The sequence below is a fragment of the Eucyclogobius newberryi genome, unplaced genomic scaffold (assembly GCF_026437365.1).
Source record: "Eucyclogobius newberryi isolate DKJ021-1_F unplaced genomic scaffold, fEucNew1.0.hap1 SCAF_16, whole genome shotgun sequence".
NCBI classification, from domain to species: domain Eukaryota; kingdom Metazoa; phylum Chordata; class Actinopteri; order Gobiiformes; family Gobiidae; genus Eucyclogobius; species Eucyclogobius newberryi.
Window position 1 is genome coordinate 34347931 of NW_027315790.1, and position 19882 is coordinate 34367812.

The window sequence follows — 19882 nt, forward strand, 5'->3', positions numbered from 1 at the left end:
GAGCTTTATACCACTCTGAGGTGTGTCTTTAGAGCAGTATACCACTCTGAGGTGTGTCTTTAGAGCTTTATACACTCTGAGGTGTGTCTTTAGAGCTTTATACACTCTGAGGTGTGTCTTTAGAGCTTTATACCACTCTGAGGTGTGTCTTTAGAGCTTTATACCACTCTGAGATGTGTCTTTAGAGCTTTATAAACTCTGAGGTGTGTCTTTAGAGCTTTATACCGCTCTAGGGTGTGTCTTTAGAGCTTTATACCGCTCTAAGGTGTGTCTTTAGAGCTTTATACCACTCTGAGGTGTGTCTTTAGAGCTTTTTACACTCTGAGGTGTGTCTTTAGAGCTTTATACCACTCTGAGGTGTGTCTTTAGAGCTTTATACACTCTGAGGTGTGTCTTTAGAGCTTTATACACTCTGAGGTGTGTCTTTAGAGCTTTATACTGCTCTGAGGTGTGTCTTTAGAGCTTTATACCACTCTGAGGTGTGTCTTTAGAGCTTTATACCGCTCTGAGGTGTGTCTTTAGAGCTTTATACACTCTGAGGTGTGTCTTTAGAGCTTTATACACTCTGATGTGTGTCTTTAGAGCTTTATACACTTTGAAGTGTGTCTTTAGAGCTTTATACCACTCTGAGGTGTGTCTTTAGAGCTTTATACACTCTGAGGTGTGTCATTAGAGCTTTATACCGCTCTGAGGTGTGTCTTTAGAGCTTTATACACTCTGAGGTGTGTCTTTAGAGCTTTATACCACTCCGAGGTGTGTCTTTAGAGCTTTATACACTCTGAGGTGTGTCTTTAGAGCTTTATACACTCTGAGGTGTGTTTTTAGAGCTTCATACCGCACTGAGGTGTGTCTTTAGAGCTTTATACACTCTGAGGGGTGTCTTTAAAGCTTTATACACTCTGAGGTGTGTCTTTAGAGCTTTATACCACTCTGAGGTGTGTCTTTAGAGCTTTATACTGCTCTGAGGTGTGTCTTTAGAGCTTTATACCGCTCTGAGGTGTGTCTTTAGAGCTTTATACCGCTCTGAGGTGTGTCTTTAGAGCTTTATACAGCTCTGAGGTGTGTCTTTAGAGCTTTATACACTCTGAGGTGTGTCTTTAGAGCTTCATACCGCACTGAGGTGCGTCTTTAGAGCTTTATACCGCTCTGAGGTGTGACTTTAGAGCCTTAAACCACTCTGAGGTGTGACTTTAGAGCTTTATACCACTCTGAGGTGTGTCTATAGAGCTTTATACACTCTGAGGTGTGTCTTTAGAGCTTTATACACTCTGAGGTGTGTCTTTAGAGCTTTATAACACTCTGAGGAGTGTCTTTAGAGCTTTATACACTCTGAGGTGTGTCTTTAGAGCTTTATAAACTCTGAGGTGTGTCTATATACACTCTGAGGTGTGTCTTTAGAGCTTTATACACACTGCAGTGTGTCTTTAGAGCTTTATACACTCTGAGGTGTGTCTTTAGAGCTTTATACACTCTGAGGTGTGTCTTTAGAGCTTTATACACTCTGAGGCGTGTCTTTAGAGCTTTATACCACTCTGAGGTGTGTCTTTAGAGCTTTATACCACTCTGAGGTGTGTCTTTAGAGCTTTATACAGTCTGAGGTGTGTCTTTAGAGCTTTATACCACTCTGAGGTGTGTCTTTAGAGCTTTATACACTGTGAGGTGTGTCTTTAGAGCTTTATACCACTCTGAGGTGTGTCTTTAGAGCTTTATACCACTCTGAGGTGTGTCTTTAGAGCTTTATACACTCTGAGGTGTGTCTTTAGAGCTATATACACTCTGAGGTGTGTCTTTAGAGCTTTATACCACTCTGAGGTGTGTCTTTAGAGCAGTATACCACTCTGAGGTCTGTCTTTAGAGCTTTATGCACTCTGAAGTGTGTCTTTAGAGCTTTATACCGCTCTGAGGTGTGTCTTTAGCGCTTTATACACTCTGAGGTGTGTCTTTAGAGCTTTATACCACTCTGAGATGTGTCTTTAGAGCTTTATAAACTCTGAGGTGTGTCTTTAGAGCTTTATACCGCTCTAAGGTGTGTCTTTAGAGCTTTATACCGCTCTAAGGTGTGTCTTTAGAGCTTTATACCACTCTGAGGTGTGTCTTTAGAGCTTTTTACACTCTGAGGTGTGTCTTTAGAGCTTTATACACTCTGAGGTGTGTCTTTAGAGCTTTATACCACTCTGAGGTGTGTCTTTAGAGCTTTATACACTCTGAGGTGTGTCTTTAGAGCTTTATACCACTCTGAGGTGTGTCTTTAGAGCTTTATACACTCTGAGGTGTGTCTTTAGAGCTTTATACACTCTGAGGTGTGTCTTTAGAGCTTCATACCGCACTGAGATGTGTCTTTAGAGCTTTATACTGCTCTGAGGTGTGTCTTTAGAGCTTTATACCACTCTGAGCTGTGTCTTTAGAGCTTTATACTGCTCTGAGGTGTGTCGTTAGAGCTTTATACCGCTCTGAGGTGTGTCGTTTGAGCCTTATACACTCTGAGGTTTGACTTTAGAGCTTTATACCGCTCTGAGGTGTGTCTTTAGAGCTTTATACCACTCTGAGGTGTGTCTTTAGAGCTTCATACCGCACTGAGGTGCGTCTTTAGAGCTTTATACCACTCTGAGGTGTGTCTTTAGAGCTTTATACCGCTCTGAGGTGTGTCTTTAGAGCTTTATACCGCTCTGAGGTGTGTCTTTAGAGCTTTATAACACTCTGAGGTGTGACTTTAGAGCTTTATACCACTCTGAGGTGTGACTTTAGAGCCTTAAACCACTCTGAGGTGTGACTTTAGAGCTTTATACCACTCTGAGGTGTGACTTTAGAGCCTTAAACCACTCTGAGGTGTGACTTTAGAGCTTTATACCACTCTGAGGTGTGTCTTTAGAGCTTTAAACCACTCTGAGGTGTGTCTTTAGAGCTTTATACGACTCCGAGGTGTGTCTTTAGAGCTTTATACCACTCTGAGGTGTGTCTTTAGAGCTTTATACACTCTGAGGTGTGTCTTTAGAGCTTTATACACTCTGAGGTGTGTCTTTAGAGCTTCATACCGCACTGAGATGTGTCTTTAGAGCTTTATACTGCTCTGAGGTGTGTCTTTAGAGCTTTATACCACTCTGAGGTGTGTCTTTAGAGCTTTATACTGCTCTGAGGTGTGTCGTTAGAGCTTTATACCGCTCTGAGGTGTGTCTTTTGAGCCTTATACACTCTGAGGTGTGACTTTAGAGCTTTATAGACTCTGAGGTGTGACTTTAGAGCTTTATACCGCTCTGAGGTGTGTCTTTAGAGCTTTATACCGCTCTGAGGTGTGTCTTTAGAGCTTTATAACACTCTGAGGTGTGACTTTAGAGCTTTATACCACTCTGAGATGTTACTTTAGAGCCTTAAACCACTCTGAGGTGTGACTTTAGAGCTTTATACCACACTGAGGTGTGACTTTAGAGCCTTAAACCACTCTGAGGTGTGACTTTAGAGCTTTATACCACTCTGAGGTGTGTCTTTAGAGCTTTATACGACTCCGAGGTGTGTCTTTAGAGCTTTATACGACTCCGAGGTGTGTCTTTAGAGCTTTATACCACTCTGAGGTGTGTCTTTAGAGCTTTATACACTCTGAGGTGTCTCTTTAGAGCTTTATACACTCTGAGGTGTCTCTTTAGAGCTTTATACCACTCTGAGGTTTGTCTTTAGAGCTTTAAACCACTCTGAGGTGTGTCTTTAGAGCTTTATACGACTCCGAGGTGTGTCTTTAGAGCTTTATACCACTCTGAGGTGTGTCCTTAGAGCTTTATACCACTCTGAGGTGTGTCTTTAGAGCTTTATACACTCTGAGGTGTGTCTTTAGAGCTTTATACACTCTGAGGTGTGTCTTTAGAGCTTTATACACTCTGAGGCGTGTCTTTAGAGCTTTATACCACTCTGAGGTGTGTCTTTAGAGCTTTATAACACTCTGAGGTGTGTCTTTAGCGCTTTATACCACTCTGAGGTGTGTCTTTAGAGCTTTATACCACTCTGAGGTGTGTCTTTAGAGCTTTATACCGCTCTGAGGTGTGTCTTTAGAGCTTTATACACTCTGAGGTGTGTCTTTAGAGCTTTATAACTCTCTGAAGTGTGTCTTTAGAGCTTTATAACACTCTGAGGTGTGTCTTTAGAGCTTTATACACTCTGAGGTGTGTCTTTAGAGCTTTATAAACTCTGAGGTGTGTCTTTAGAGCTTTATACACTCTGAGGTGTGTCTTTAGAGCTTTATACACTCTGAGGTGTGTCTTTAGAGCTTTATAACACTCTGAGGTGTGTCTTTAGAGCTTTATACAATCTGAGGTGTGTCTTTAGAGCTTTATACATTCTGAGGTGTGTCTTTAGAGCTTTATACACTCTGAGGTGTGTCTTTAGAGCTTTATACACTCTGAGGTGTGTCTTTAGAGCTTTATACACTCTGAGGTGTGTCTTTAGAGCTTTATACTATCTGAGGTGTGTCTTTAGAGCTTTATACACTCTGAGGTGTGTCTTTAGAGCTTTATACAATCTGAGGTGTGTCTTTAGAGCTTTATACACTCTGAGGTGTGTCTTTAGAGCTTTATACCACTCTGAGGTGTGACTTTAGAGCTTTATACCACTCTGAGGTGTGACTTTAGAGCCTTAAACCACTCTGAGGTGTGACTTTAGAGCTTTATACCACTCTGAGGTGTGACTTTAGAGCTTTAAACCACTCTGAGGTGTGTCTTTAGAGCTTTATACGACTCCGAGGTGTGTCTTTAGAGCTTTATACCACTCTGAGGTGTGTCTTTAGAGCTTTATACACTCTGAGGTGTCTCTTTAGAGCTTTATACACTCTGAGGTGTCTCTTTAGAGCTTTATACCACTCTGAGGTGTCTCTTTAGAGCTTTATACACTCTGAGGTGTGTCTTTAGAGCTTTATACCACTCTGAGGTGTGTCTTTAGAGCTTTATACACTCTGAGGTGTCTCTTTAGAGCTTTATACACTCTGAGGTGTCTCTTTAGAGCTTTATACACTCTGAGGTGTCTCTTTAGAGCTTTATACACTCTGAGGTGTGTCTTTAGAGCTTTATACACTCTGAGGTGTGACTTTAGAGCTTTATACCGCTCTGAGGTGTGTCTTTAGAGCTTTATACCACTCTGAGGTGTGTCTTTCGAGCTTTATACACTCTGAGGTGTGTCTTTAGAGCTTTATACCACTCTGAGGTGTGTCTTTAGAGCTTTATACCACTCTGAGGTGTGTCTTTAGAGCTTTACACTGCTCTGAGGTGTGTCTTTAGAGCTTTATACAACTCTGAGGTGTGTCTTTAGAGCTTTATACCACTCTGAGATGTGTCTTTAGAGCTTTATAAACTCTGAGGTGTGTATTTAGAGCTTTATAAACTCTGAGGTGTGTCTTTAGAGCCTTATACCACTCTGAGGTGTGTCTTTAGAGCTTTATACCGCTCTGAGGTGTGTCTTTAGAGCTTTATACAATCTTAGGTGTGTCTTTAGAGCTTTATACATTCTGAGGTGTGTCTTTAGAGCTTTATACACTCTGAGGTGTGTCTTTAGAGCTTTATACACTCTGAGGTGTGTCTTTAGAGCTTTATACACTCTGAGGTGTGTCTTTAGAGCTTTATACTATCTGAGGTGTGTCTTTAGAGCTTTATACACTCTGAGGTGTGTCTTTAGAGCTTTATACAATCTGAGGTGTGTCTTTAGAGCTTTATACACTCTGAGGTGTGTCTTTAGAGCTTTATACCACTCTGAGGTGTGACTTTAGAGCTTTATACCACTCTGAGGTGTGACTTTAGAGCCTTAAACCACTCTGAGGTGTGACTTTAGAGCTTTATACCACTCTGAGGTGTGACTTTAGAGCTTTAAACCACTCTGAGGTGTGTCTTTAGAGCTTTATACGACTCCGAGGTGTGTCTTTAGAGCTTTATACCACTCTGAGGTGTGTCTTTAGAGCTTTATACACTCTGAGGTGTCTCTTTAGAGCTTTATACACTCTGAGGTGTCTCTTTAGAGCTTTATACCACTCTGAGGTGTCTCTTTAGAGCTTTATACACTCTGAGGTGTGTCTTTAGAGCTTTATACCACTCTGAGGTGTGTCTTTAGAGCTTTATACACTCTGAGGTGTCTCTTTAGAGCTTTATACACTCTGAGGTGTCTCTTTAGAGCTTTATACACTCTGAGGTGTCTCTTTAGAGCTTTATACACTCTGAGGTGTGTCTTTAGAGCTTTATACACTCTGAGGTGTGACTTTAGAGCTTTATACCGCTCTGAGGTGTGTCTTTAGAGCTTTATACCACTCTGAGGTGTGTCTTTCGAGCTTTATACACTCTGAGGTGTGTCTTTAGAGCTTTATACCACTCTGAGGTGTGTCTTTAGAGCTTTATACCACTCTGAGGTGTGTCTTTAGAGCTTTATACAACTCTGAGGTGTGTCTTTAGAGCTTTATACCACTCTGAGATGTGTCTTTAGAGCTTTATAAACTCTGAGGTGTGTATTTAGAGCTTTATAAACTCTGAGGTGTGTCTTTAGAGCCTTATACCACTCTGAGGTGTGTCTTTAGAGCTTTATACCGCTCTGAGGTGTGTCTTTAGAGCTTTATACAATCTTAGGTGTGTCTTTAGAGCTTTATACACTCTGAGGTGTGTCTTTAGAGCTTTATACACTCTGAGGTGTGTCTTTAGAGCTTTATACACTCTGAGGTGTGTCTTTAGAGCTTTATACACTCTGAGGCGTGTCTTTAGAGCTTTATACCACTCTGAGGTGTGTCTTTAGAGCTTTATAACACTCTGAGGTGTGTCTTTAGCGCTTTATACCACTCTGAGGTGTGTCTTTAGAGCTTTATACCACTCTGAGGTGTGTCTTTAGAGCTTTATACCGCTCTGAGGTGTGTCTTTAGAGCTTTATACACTCTGAGGTGTGTCTTTAGAGCTTTATACACTCTGAGGTGTGTCTTTAGAGCTTTATACACTCTGAGGTGTGTCTTTAGAGCTTTATACACTGTGAGGTGTGTCTTTAGAGCTTTATACACTCTGAGGTGTGTCTTTAGAGCTTTATACACTCTGAGGTGTGTCTTTAGAGCTTTATACCACTCTGAGGTGTGTCTTTAGAGTTTTATACCACTCTGAGATGTGTCTTTAGAGCTTTATAAACTCTGAGGTGTGTCTTTAGAGCTTTATACCGCTCTAGGGTGTGTCTTTAGAGCTTTATACCGCTCTAAGGTGTGTCTTTAGAGCTTTATACCACTCTGAGGTGTGTCTTTAGAGCTTTTTACACTCTGAGGTGTGTCTTTAGAGCTTTATACCACTCTGAGGTGTGTCTTTAGAGCTTTATACACTCTGAGGTGTGTCTTTAGAGCTTTATACTGCTCTGAGGTGTGTCTTTAGAGCTTTATACCACTCTGAGGTGTGTCTTTAGAGCTTTATACTGCTCTGAGGTGTGTCTTTAGAGCTTTATACCGCTCTGAGGTGTGTCTTTTGAGCCTTATACACTCTGAGGTGTGACTTTAGAGCTTTATACACTCAGAGGTGTGACTTTAGAGCTTTATACCGCTCTGAGGTGTGTCTTTAGAGCTTTATACACTCTGAGGTGTGTCTTTAGAGCTTTATACACTCTGAGGTGTGTCTTTAGAGCTTCATACCGCACTGAGGTGTGTCTTTAGAGCTTTATACACTCTGAGGGGTGTCTTTAGAGCTTTATACTGCTCTGAGGTGTGTCTTTAGAGCTTTATACCACTCTGAGGTGTGTCTTTAGAGCTTTATACAGCTCTGAGGTGTGTCTTTAGAGCTTTATACACTCTGAGGTGTGTCTTTAGAGCTTCATACCGCTCTGAGGTGTGACTTTAGAGCCTTAAACCACTCTGAGGTGTGACTTTAGAGCTTTATACCACTCTGAGGTGTGTCTTTAGAGCTTTATACACTCTGAGGTGTGTCTTTAGAGCTTTATACACTCTGAGGTGTGTCTTTAGAGCTTTATAACACTCTGAGGAGTGTCTTTAGAGCTTTATACACTCTGAGGTGTGTCTTTAGAGCTTTATAAACTCTGAGGTGTGTCTATATACACTCTGAGGTGTGTCTTTAGAGCTTTATACACTCTGAGGTGTGTCTTTAGAGCTTTATACACTCTGAGGCGTGTCTTTAGAGCTTTATACCACTCTGAGGTGTGTCTTTAGAGCTTTATACCACTCTGAGGTGTGTCTTTAGAGCTTTATACCACTCTGAGGTGTGTCTTTAGAGCTTTATACACTCTGAGGTGTGTCTTTAGAGCTTTATACCACTCTGAGGTGTGTCTTTAGAGCTTTATACACTGTGAGGTGTGTCTTTAGAGCTTTATACCACTCTGAGGTGTGTCTTTAGAGCTTTATACCACTCTGAGGTGTGTCTTTAGAGCTTTATACACTCTGAGGTGTGTCTTTAGAGCTATATACACTCTGAGGTGTGTCTTTAGAGCTTTATACCACTCTGAGGTGTGTCTTTAGAGCAGTATACCACTCTGAGGTGTGTCTTTAGAGCTTTATGCACTCTGAAGTGTGTCTTTAGAGCTTTATACCGCTCTGAGGTGTGTCTTTAGAACTTTATACCACTCTGAGGTGTGTCTTTAGCGCTTTATACACTCTGAGGTGTGTCTTTAGAGCTTTATACCACTCTGAGATGTGTCTTTAGAGCTTTATAAACTCTGAGGTGTGTCTTTAGAGCTTTATACTGCTCTGAGGTGTGTCTTTAGAGCTTTATACCACTCTGAGGTGTGTCTTTAGAGCTTTATACACTCTGAGGTGTGTCTTTAGAGCTTTATACACTCTGAGGTGTGTCTTTAGAGCTTCATACCGCACTGAGATGTGTCATTAGAGCTTTATACTGCTCTGAGGTGTGTCTTTAGAGCTTTATACCACTCTGAGCTGTGTCTTTAGAGCTTTATACTGCTCTGAGGTGTGTCGTTAGAGCTTTATACCGCTCTGAGGTGTGTCTTTTGAGCCTTATACACTCTGAGGTTTGACTTTAGAGCTTTATACCGCTCTGAGGTGTGTCTTTAGAGCTTTATACCACTCTGAGGTGTGTCTTTAGAGCTTCATACCGCACTGAGGTGCGTCTTTAGAGCTTTATACCACTCTGAGGTGTGTCTTTAGAGCTTTATACCGCTCTGAGGTGTGTCTTTAGAGCTTTATACCGCTCTGAGGTGTGTCTTTAGAGCTTTATAACACTCTGAGGTGTGACTTTAGAGCTTTATACCACTCTGAGGTGTGACTTTAGAGCCTTAAACCACTCTGAGGTGTGACTTTAGAGCTTTATACCACTCTGAGGTGTGACTTTAGAGCCTTAAACCACTCTGAGGTGTGACTTTAGAGCTTTATACCACTCTGAGGTGTGTCTTTAGAGCTTTAAACCACTCTGAGGTGTGTCTTTAGAGCTTTATACGACTCCGAGGTGTGTCTTTAGAGCTTTATACCACTCTGAGGTGTGTCTTTAGAGCTTTATACACTCTGAGGTGTGTCTTTAGAGCTTTATACACTCTGAGGTGTGTCTTTAGAGCTTCATACCGCACTGAGATGTGTCTTTAGAGCTTTATACTGCTCTGAGGTGTGTCTTTAGAGCTTTATACCACTCTGAGGTGTGTCTTTAGAGCTTTATACTGCTCTGAGGTGTGTCGTTAGAGCTTTATACCGCTCTGAGGTGTGTCTTTTGAGCCTTATACACTCTGAGGTGTGACTTTAGAGCTTTATACACTCTGAGGTGTGACTTTAGAGCTTTATACCGCTCTGAGGTGTGTCTTTAGAGCTTTATACCGCTCTGAGGTGTGTCTTTAGAGCTTTATAACACTCTGAGGTGTGACTTTAGAGCTTTATACCACTCTGAGATGTTACTTTAGAGCCTTAAACCACTCTGAGGTGTGACTTTAGAGCTTTATACCACTCTGAGGTGTGACTTTAGAGCTTTATACACTCTGAGGTGTCTCTTTAGAGCTTTATAACACTCTGAGGTGTGTCTTTAGAGCTTTATACACTCCGAGGTGTGTCTTTAGAGCTTTATACACTCTGAGGTGTGTCTTTAGAGCTTTATACTATCTGAGGTGTGTCTTTAGAGCTTTATACACTCTGAGGTGTGTCTTTAGAGCTTTATACAATCTGAGGTGTGTCTTTAGAGCTTTATACACTCTGAGGTGTGTCTTTAGAGCTTTATACCACTCCGAGGTGTGTCTTTAGAGCTTTATACACTCTGAGGTGTGTCTTTAGAGCTTTATACACTCTGAGGTGTGTCTTTAGAGCTTCATACCGCACTGAGGTGTGTCTTTAGAGCTTTATACACTCTGAGGGGTGTCTTTAGAGCTTTATACTGCTCTGAGGTGTGTCTTTAGAGCTTTATACCACTCTGAGGTGTGTCTTTAGAGCTTTATACAGCTCTGAGGTGTGTCTTTAGAGCTTTATACACTCTGAGGTGTGTCTTTAGAGCTTCATACCGCACTGAGGTGCGTCTTTAGAGCTTTATACCGCTCTGAGGTGTGACTTTAGAGCCTTAAACCACTCTGAGGTGTGACTTTAGAGCTTTATACCACTCTGAGGTGTGTCTTTAGAGCTTTATACACTCTGAGGTGTGTCTTTAGAGCTTTATACACTCTGAGGTGTGTCTTTAGAGCTTTATAACACTCTGAGGAGTGTCTTTAGAGCTTTATACACTCTGAGGTGTGTCTTTAGAGCTTTATAAACTCTGAGGTGTGTCTATATACACTCTGAGGTGTGTCTTTAGAGCTTTATACACTCTGAGGTGTGTCTTTAGAGCTTTATACACTCTGAGGCGTGTCTTTAGAGCTTTATACCACTCTGAGGTGTGTCTTTAGAGCTTTATACCACTCTGAGGTGTGTCTTTAGAGCTTTATACCACTCTGAGGTGTGTCTTTAGAGCTTTATACACTCTGAGGTGTGTCTTTAGAGCTTTATACCACTCTGAGGTGTGTCTTTAGAGCTTTATACACTGTGAGGTGTGTCTTTAGAGCTTTATACCACTCTGAGGTGTGTCTTTAGAGCTTTATACCACTCTGAGGTGTGTCTTTAGAGCTTTATACACTCTGAGGTGTGTCTTTAGAGCTATATACACTCTGAGGTGTGTCTTTAGAGCTTTATACCACTCTGAGGTGTGTCTTTAGAGCAGTATACCACTCTGAGGTGTGTCTTTAGAGCTTTATGCACTCTGAAGTGTGTCTTTAGAGCTTTATACCGCTCTGAGGTGTGTCTTTAGAACTTTATACCACTCTGAGGTGTGTCTTTAGCGCTTTATACACTCTGAGGTGTGTCTTTAGAGCTTTATACCACTCTGAGATGTGTCTTTAGAGCTTTATAAACTCTGAGGTGTGTCTTTAGAGCTTTATACTGCTCTGAGGTGTGTCTTTAGAGCTTTATACCACTCTGAGGTGTGTCTTTAGAGCTTTATACACTCTGGGGTGTGTCTTTAGAGCTTTATACACTCTGAGGTGTGTCTTTAGAGCTTCATACCGCACTGAGATGTGTCTTTAGAGCTTTATACTGCTCTGAGGTGTGTCTTTAGAGCTTTATACCACTCTGAGCTGTGTCTTTAGAGCTTTATACTGCTCTGAGGTGTGTCGTTAGAGCTTTATACCGCTCTGAGGTGTGTCTTTTGAGCCTTATACACTCTGAGGTTTGACTTTAGAGCTTTATACCGCTCTGAGGTGTGTCTTTAGAGCTTTATACCACTCTGAGGTGTGTCTTTAGAGCTTCATACCGCACTGAGGTGCGTCTTTAGAGCTTTATACCACTCTGAGGTGTGTCTTTAGAGCTTTATACCGCTCTGAGGTGTGTCTTTAGGGCTTTATACCGCTCTGAGGTGTGTCTTTAGAGCTTTATAACACTCTGAGGTGTGACTTTAGAGCTTTATACCACTCTGAGGTGTGACTTTAGAGCCTTAAACCACTCTGAGGTGTGACTTTAGAGCTTTATACCACTCTGAGGTGTGACTTTAGAGCCTTAAACCACTCTGAGGTGTGACTTTAGAGCTTTATACCACTCTGAGGTGTGTCTTTAGAGCTTTAAACCACTCTGAGGTGTGTCTTTAGAGCTTTATACGACTCCGAGGTGTGTCTTTAGAGCTTTATACCACTCTGAGGTGTGTCTTTAGAGCTTTATACACTCTGAGGTGTGTCTTTAGAGCTTTATACACTCTGAGGTGTGTCTTTAGAGCTTCATACCGCACTGAGATGTGTCTTTAGAGCTTTATACTGCTCTGAGGTGTGTCTTTAGAGCTTTATACCACTCTGAGGTGTGTCTTTAGAGCTTTATACTGCTCTGAGGTGTGTCGTTAGAGCTTTATACCGCTCTGAGGTGTGTCTTTTGAGCCTTATACACTCTGAGGTGTGACTTTAGAGCTTTATACACTCTGAGGTGTGACTTTAGAGCTTTATACCGCTCTGAGGTGTGTCTTTAGAGCTTTATACCGCTCTGAGGTGTGTCTTTAGAGCTTTATAACACTCTGAGGTGTGACTTTAGAGCTTTATACCACTCTGAGATGTTACTTTAGAGCCTTAAACCACTCTGAGGTGTGACTTTAGAGCTTTATACCACTCTGAGGTGTGACTTTAGAGCCTTAAACCACTCTGAGGTGTTACTTTAGAGCTTTATACCACTCTGAGGTGTGTCTTTAGAGCTTTAAACCACTCTGAGGTGTGTCTTTAGAGCTTTATACGACTCCGAGGTGTGTCTTTAGAGCTTTATACCACTCTGAGGTGTGTCTTTAGAGCTTTATACACTCTGAGGTGTCTCTTTAGAGCTTTATACACTCTGAGGTGTCTCTTTAGAGCTTTATACCACTCTGAGGTTTGTCTTTAGAGCTTTAAACCACTCTGAGGTGTGTCTTTAGAGCTTTATACGACTCCGAGGTGTGTCTTTAGAGCTTTATACCACTCTGAGGTGTGTCCTTAGAGCTTTATACCACTCTGAGGTGTGTCTTTAGAGCTTTATACACTCTGAGGTGTCTCTTTAGAGCTTTATACACTCTGAGGTGTGTCTTTAGATCCGTATACCACTCTGAGGTGTGACTTTAAAGCTTTAAACCGCTCTGAGGTGTGTCTTTAGAGCTTTATACACTCTGAGGTGTGTCTTTAGAGCTTTATACACTCTGAGGTGTGTCTTTAGAGCTTTATAAACTCTGAGGTGTGTCTTTAGAGCTTTATACACTCTGAGGTGTGTCTTTAGAGCTTTATAACACTCTGAAGTGTGTCTTTAGAGCTTTATAACACTCTGAGGTGTGTCTTTAGAGCTTTATACACTCTGAGGTGTGTCTTTAGAGCTTTATAAACTCTGAGGTGTGTCTTTAGAGCTTTATACACTCTGAGGTGTGTCTTTAGAGCTTTATACACTCTGAGGTGTGTCTTTAGAGCTTTATAACACTCTGAGGTGTGTCTTTAGAGCTTTATACAATCTGAGGTGTGTCTTTAGAGCTTTATACATTCTGAGGTGTGTCTTTAGAGCTTTATACACTCTGAGGTGTGTCTTTAGAGCTTTATAACACTCTGAGGTGTGTCTTTAGAGCTTTATACACTCTGAGGTGTGTCTTTAGAGCTTTATACACTCTGAGGTGTGTCTTTAGAGCTTTATACTATCTGAGGTGTGTCTTTAGAGCTTTATACACTCTGAGGTGTGTCTTTAGAGCTTTATACAATCTGAGGTGTGTCTTTAGAGCTTTATACACTCTGAGGTGTGTCTTTAGAGCTTTATACCACTCTGAGGTGTGACTTTAGAGCTTTATACCACTCTGAGGTGTGACTTTAGAGCCTTAAACCACTCTGAGGTGTGACTTTAGAGCTTTATACCACTCTGAGGTGTGACTTTAGAGCTTTAAACCACTCTGAGGTGTGTCTTTAGAGCTTTATACGACTCCGAGGTGTGTCTTTAGAGCTTTATACCACTCTGAGGTAAGTCTTTAGAGCTTTATACACTCTGAGGTGTCTCTTTAGAGCTTTATACACTCTGAGGTGTCTCTTTAGAGCTTTTACCACTCTGAGGTGTCTCTTTAGAGCTTTATACACTCTGAGGTGTGTCTTTAGAGCTTTATACACTCTGAGGTGTGTCTTTAGAGCTTTATAACACTCTGAAGTGTGTCTTTAGAGCTTTATAACACTCTGAGGTGTGTCTTTAGAGCTTTATACACTCTGAGGTGTGTCTTTAGAGCTTTATAAACTCTGAGGTGTGTCTTTAGAGCTTTATACACTCTGAGGTGTGTCTTTAGAGCTTTATACACTCTGAGGTGTGTCTTTAGAGCTTTATAACACTCTGAGGTGTGTCTTTAGAGCTTTATACAATCTGAGGTGTGTCTTTAGAGCTTTATACATTCTGAGGTGTGTCTTTAGAGCTTTATACACTCTGAGGTGTGTCTTTAGAGCTTTATAACACTCTGAGGTGTGTCTTTAGAGCTTTATACACTCTGAGGTGTGTCTTTAGAGCTTTATACACTCTGAGGTGTGTCTTTAGAGCTTTATACTATCTGAGGTGTGTCTTTAGAGCTTTATACACTCTGAGGTGTGTCTTTAGAGCTTTATACAATCTGAGGTGTGTCTTTAGAGCTTTATACACTCTGAGGTGTGTCTTTAGAGCTTTATACCACTCTGAGGTGTGACTTTAGAGCTTTATACCACTCTGAGGTGTGACTTTAGAGCCTTAAACCACTCTGAGGTGTGACTTTAGAGCTTTATACCACTCTGAGGTGTGACTTTAGAGCTTTAAACCACTCTGAGGTGTGTCTTTAGAGCTTTATACGACTCCGAGGTGTGTCTTTAGAGCTTTATACCACTCTGAGGTAAGTCTTTAGAGCTTTATACACTCTGAGGTGTGTCTTTAGAGCTTTTACCACTCTGAGGTGTCTCTTTAGAGCTTTATAACACTCTGAAGTGTGTCTTTAGAGCTTTATAACACTCTGAGGTGTGTCTTTAGAGCTTTATACACTCTGAGGTGTGTCTTTAGAGCTTTATAAACTCTGAGGTGTGTCTTTAGAGCTTTATACACTCTGAGGTGTGTCTTTAGAGCTTTATACACTCTGAGGTGTGTCTTTAGAGCTTTATAACACTCTGAGGTGTGTCTTTAGAGCTTTATACAATCTGAGGTGTGTCTTTAGAGCTTTATACATTCTGAGGTGTGTCTTTAGAGCTTTATACACTCTGAGGTGTGTCTTTAGAGCTTTATAACACTCTGAGGTGTGTCTTTAGAGCTTTATACACTCTGAGGTGTGTCTTTAGAGCTTTATACACTCTGAGGTGTGTCTTTAGAGCTTTATACTATCTGAGGTGTGTCTTTAGAGCTTTATACACTCTGAGGTGTGTCTTTAGAGCTTTATACAATCTGAGGTGTGTCTTTAGAGCTTTATACACTCTGAGGTGTGTCTTTAGAGCTTTATACCACTCTGAGGTGTGACTTTAGAGCTTTATACCACTCTGAGGTGTGACTTTAGAGCCTTAAACCACTCTGAGGTGTGACTTTAGAGCTTTATACCACTCTGAGGTGTGACTTTAGAGCTTTAAACCACTCTGAGGTGTGTCTTTAGAGCTTTATACGACTCCGAGGTGTGTCTTTAGAGCTTTATACCACTCTGAGGTAAGTCTTTAGAGCTTTATACACTCTGAGGTGTCTCTTTAGAGCTTTATACACTCTGAGGTGTCTCTTTAGAGCTTTTACCACTCTGAGGTGTCTCTTTAGAGCTTTATACACTCTGAGGTGTGTCTTTAGAGCTTTATACCACTCTGAGGTGTGTCTTTAGAGCTTTATACACTCTGAGGTGTCTCTTTAGAGCTTTATACACTCTGAGGTGTCTCTTTAGAGCTTTATACACTCTGAGGTGTCTCTTTAGAGCTTTATACACTCTGAGGTGTGTCTTTAGATCCGTATACCACTCTGAGGTGTGACTTTAAAGCTTTAAACCGCTCTGAGGTGTGTCTTTAGAGCTTTATACACTCTGAGGTGTGACTTTAGAGCTTTATACCGCTCTGAGGTGTGTCTTTAGAGCTTTATACCACTCTGAGGTGTGTCTTTAGAGCTTTATACACTCTGAGGTGTGTCTTTAGAGCTTTATACCACTCTGAGGTGTGTCTTTAGAGCTTTATACCACTCTGAGGTGTGTCTTTAGAGCTTTACACTACTCTGAGGTGTGTCTTTAGAGCTTTATACAACTCTGAGGTGTGTCTTTAGAGCTTTATACCACTCTGAGATGTGTCTTTAGAGCTTTATAAACTCTGAGGTGTGTATTTAGAGCTTTATAAACTCTGAGGTGTGTCTTTAGAGCCTTATACCACTCTGAGGTGTGTCTTTAGAGCTTTATACCGCTCTGAGGTGTGTCTTTAGAGCTTTATACAATCTTAGGTGTGTCTTTAGAGCTTTATACACTCTGAGGTGTGTCTTTAGAGCTTTATACACTCTGAGGTGTGTCTTTAGAGCTTTATACACTCTGAGGTGTGTCTTTAGAGCTTTATACACTCTGAGGCGTGTCTTTAGAGCTTTATACCACTCTGAGGTATGTCTTTAGAGCTTTATACACTCTGAGGTGCCTCTTTAGAGCTTTATACACTCTGAGGTGTGTCTTTAGAGCTTTTACCACTCTGAGGTGTCTCTTTAGAGCTTTATACACTCTGAGGTGTGTCTTTAGAGCTTTATACCACTCTGAGGTGTGTCTTTAGAGCTTTATACACTCTGAGGTGTCTCTTTAGAGCTTTATACACTCTGAGGTGTCTCTTTAGAGCTTTATACACTCTGAGGTGTCTCTTTAGAGCTTTATACACTCTGAGGTGTGTCTTTAGATCCGTATACCACTCTGAGGTGTGACTTTAAAGCTTTAAACCGCTCTGAGGTGTGTCTTTAGAGCTTTATACACTCTGAGGTGTGACTTTAGAGCTTTATACCGCTCTGAGGTGTGTCTTTAGAGCTTTATACCACTCTGAGGTGTGTCTTTAGAGCTTTATACACTCTGAGGTGTGTCTTTAGAGCTTTATACCACTCTGAGGTGTGTCTTTAGAGCTTTATACCACTCTGAGGTGTGTCTTTAGAGCTTTACACTGCTCTGAGGTGTGTCTTTAGAGCTTTATACAACTCTGAGGTGTGTCTTTAGAGCTTTATACCACTCTGAGATGTGTCTTTAGAGCTTTATAAACTCTGAGGTGTGTATTTAGAGTTTTATAAACTCTGAGGTGTGTCTTTAGAGCCTTATACCACTCTGAGGTGTGTCTTTAGAGCTTTATACCGCTCTGAGGTGTGTCTTTAGAGCTTTATACAATCTTAGGTGTGTCTTTAGAGCTTTATACACTCTGAGGTGTGTCTTTAGAGCTTTATACACTCTGAGGTGTGTCTTTAGAGCTTTATACACTCTGAGGTGTGTCTTTAGAGCTTTATACACTCTGAGGCGTGTCTTTAGAGCTTTATACCACTCTGAGGTGTGTCTTTAGAGCTTTATAACACTCTGATGTGTGTCTTTAGCGCTTTATACCACTCTGAGGTGTGTCTTTAGAGCTTTATACCACTCTGAGGTGTGTCTTTAGAGCTTTATACCGCTCTGAGGTGTGTCTTTAGAGCTTTATACACTCTGAGGTGTGTCTTTAGAGCTTTATACACTCTGAGGTGTGTCTTTAGAGCTTTATACACTCTGAGGTGTGTCTTTAGAGCTTTATACACTGTGAGGTGTGTCTTTAGAGCTTTATACACTGTGAGGTGTGTCTTTAGAGCTTTATACACTCTGAGGTGTGTCTTTAGAGCTTTATACACTCTGAGGTGTGTCTTTAGAGCTTTATACCACTCTGAGGTGTGTCTTTAGAGTTTTATACCACTCTGAGATGTGTCTTTAGAGCTTTATAAACTCTGAGGTGTGTCTTTAGAGCTTTATACCGCTCTAGGGTGTGTCTTTAGAGCTTTATACCGCTCTAAGGTGTGTCTTTAGAGCTTTATACCACTCTGAGGTGTGTCTTTAGAGCTTTTTACACTCTGAGGTGTGTCTTTAGAGCTTTATACCACTCTGAGGTGTGTCTTTAGAGCTTTATACACTCTGAGGTGTGTCTTTAGAGCTTTATACTGCTCTGAGGTGTGTCTTTAGAGCTTTATACCACTCTGAGGTGTGTCTTTAGAGCTTTATACTGCTCTGAGGTGTGTCTTTAGAGCTTTATACCGCTCTGAGGTGTGTCTTTTGAGCCTTATACACTCTGAGGTGTGACTTTAGAGCTTTATACACTCAGAGGTGTGACTTTAGAGCTTTATACCGCTCTGAGGTGTGTCTTTAGAGCTTTATACACTCTGAGGTGTGTCTTTAGAGCTTTATACCACTCCGAGGTGTGTCTTTAGAGCTTTATACACTCTGAGGTGTGTCTTTAGAGCTTTATACACTCTGAGGTGTGTCTTTAGAGCTTCATACCGCACTGAGGTGTGTCTTTAGAGCTTTATACACTCTGAGGGGTGTCTTTAGAGCTTTATACTGCTCTGAGGTGTGTCTTTAGAGCTTTATACCACTCTGAGGTGTGTCTTTAGAGCTTTATACAGCTCTGAGGTGTGTCTTTAGAGCTTTATACACTCTGAGGTGTGTCTTTAGAGCTTCATACCGCACTGAGGTGCGTCTTTAGAGCTTTATACCGCTCTGAGGTGTGACTTTAGAGCCTTAAACCACTCTGAGGTGTGACTTTAGAGCTTTATACCACTCTGGGGTGTGTCTTTAGAGCTTTATACACTCTGAGGTGTGTCTTTAGAGCTTTATACACTCTGAGGTGTGTCTTTAGAGCTTTATAACACTCTGAGGAGTGTCTTTAGAGCTTTATACACTCTGAGGTGTGTCTTTAGAGCTTTATAAACTCTGAGGTGTGTCTATATACACTCTGAGGTGTGTCTTTAGAGCTTTATACACTCTGAGGTGTGTCTTTAGAGCTTTATACACTCTGAGGTGTGTCTTTAGAGCTTTATACACTCTGAGGCGTGTCTTTAGAGCTTTATACCACTCTGAGGTGTGTCTTTAGAGCTTTATACCACTCTGAGGTGTGTCTTTAGAGCTTTATACACTCTGAGGTGTGTCTTTAGAGCTTTATACACTCTGAGGCGTGTCTTTAGAGCTTTATACCACTCTGAGGTGTGTCTTTAGAGCTTTATACCACTCTGAGGTGTGTCTTTAGAGCTTTATACCACTCTGAGGTGTGTCTTTAGAGCTTTATACACTCTGAGGTGTGTCTTTAGAGCTTTATACCACTCTGAGGTGTGTCTTTAGAGCTTTATACACTGTGAGGTGTGTCTTTAGAGCTTTATACCACTCTGAGGTGTGTCTTTAGAGCTTTATACCACTCTGAGGTGTGTCTTTAGAGCATTATACACTCTGAGGTGTGTCTTTAGAGCTATATACACTCTGAGGTGTGTCTTTAGAGCTTTATACCACTCTGAGGTGTGTCTTTAGAGCAGTATACCACTCTGAGGTGTGTCTTTAGAGCTTTATGCACTCTGAAGTGTGTCTTTAGAGCTTTATACCGCTCTGAGGTGTGTCTTTAGAACTTTATACCACTCTGAGGTGTGTCTTTAGCGCTTTATACACTCTGAGGTGTGTCTTTAGAGCTTTATACCACTCTGAGATGTGTCTTTAGAGCTTTATAAACTCTGAGGTGTGTCTTTAGAGCTTTATACTGCTCTGAGGTGTGTCTTTAGAGCTTTATACCACTCTGAGGTGTGTCTTTAGAGCTTTTTACACTCTGAGGTGTGTCTTTAGAGCTTTATACCACTCTGAGGTGTGTCTTTAGAGCTTTTTACACTCTGAGGTGTGTCTTTAGAGCTTTATACCACTCTGAGGTGTGTCTTTAGAGCTTTATACACTCTGAGGTGTGTCTTTAGAGCTTTATACCACTCTGAGGTGTGTCTTTAGAGCTTTATACACTGTGAGGTGTGTCTTTAGAGCTTTATACACTCTGAGGTGTG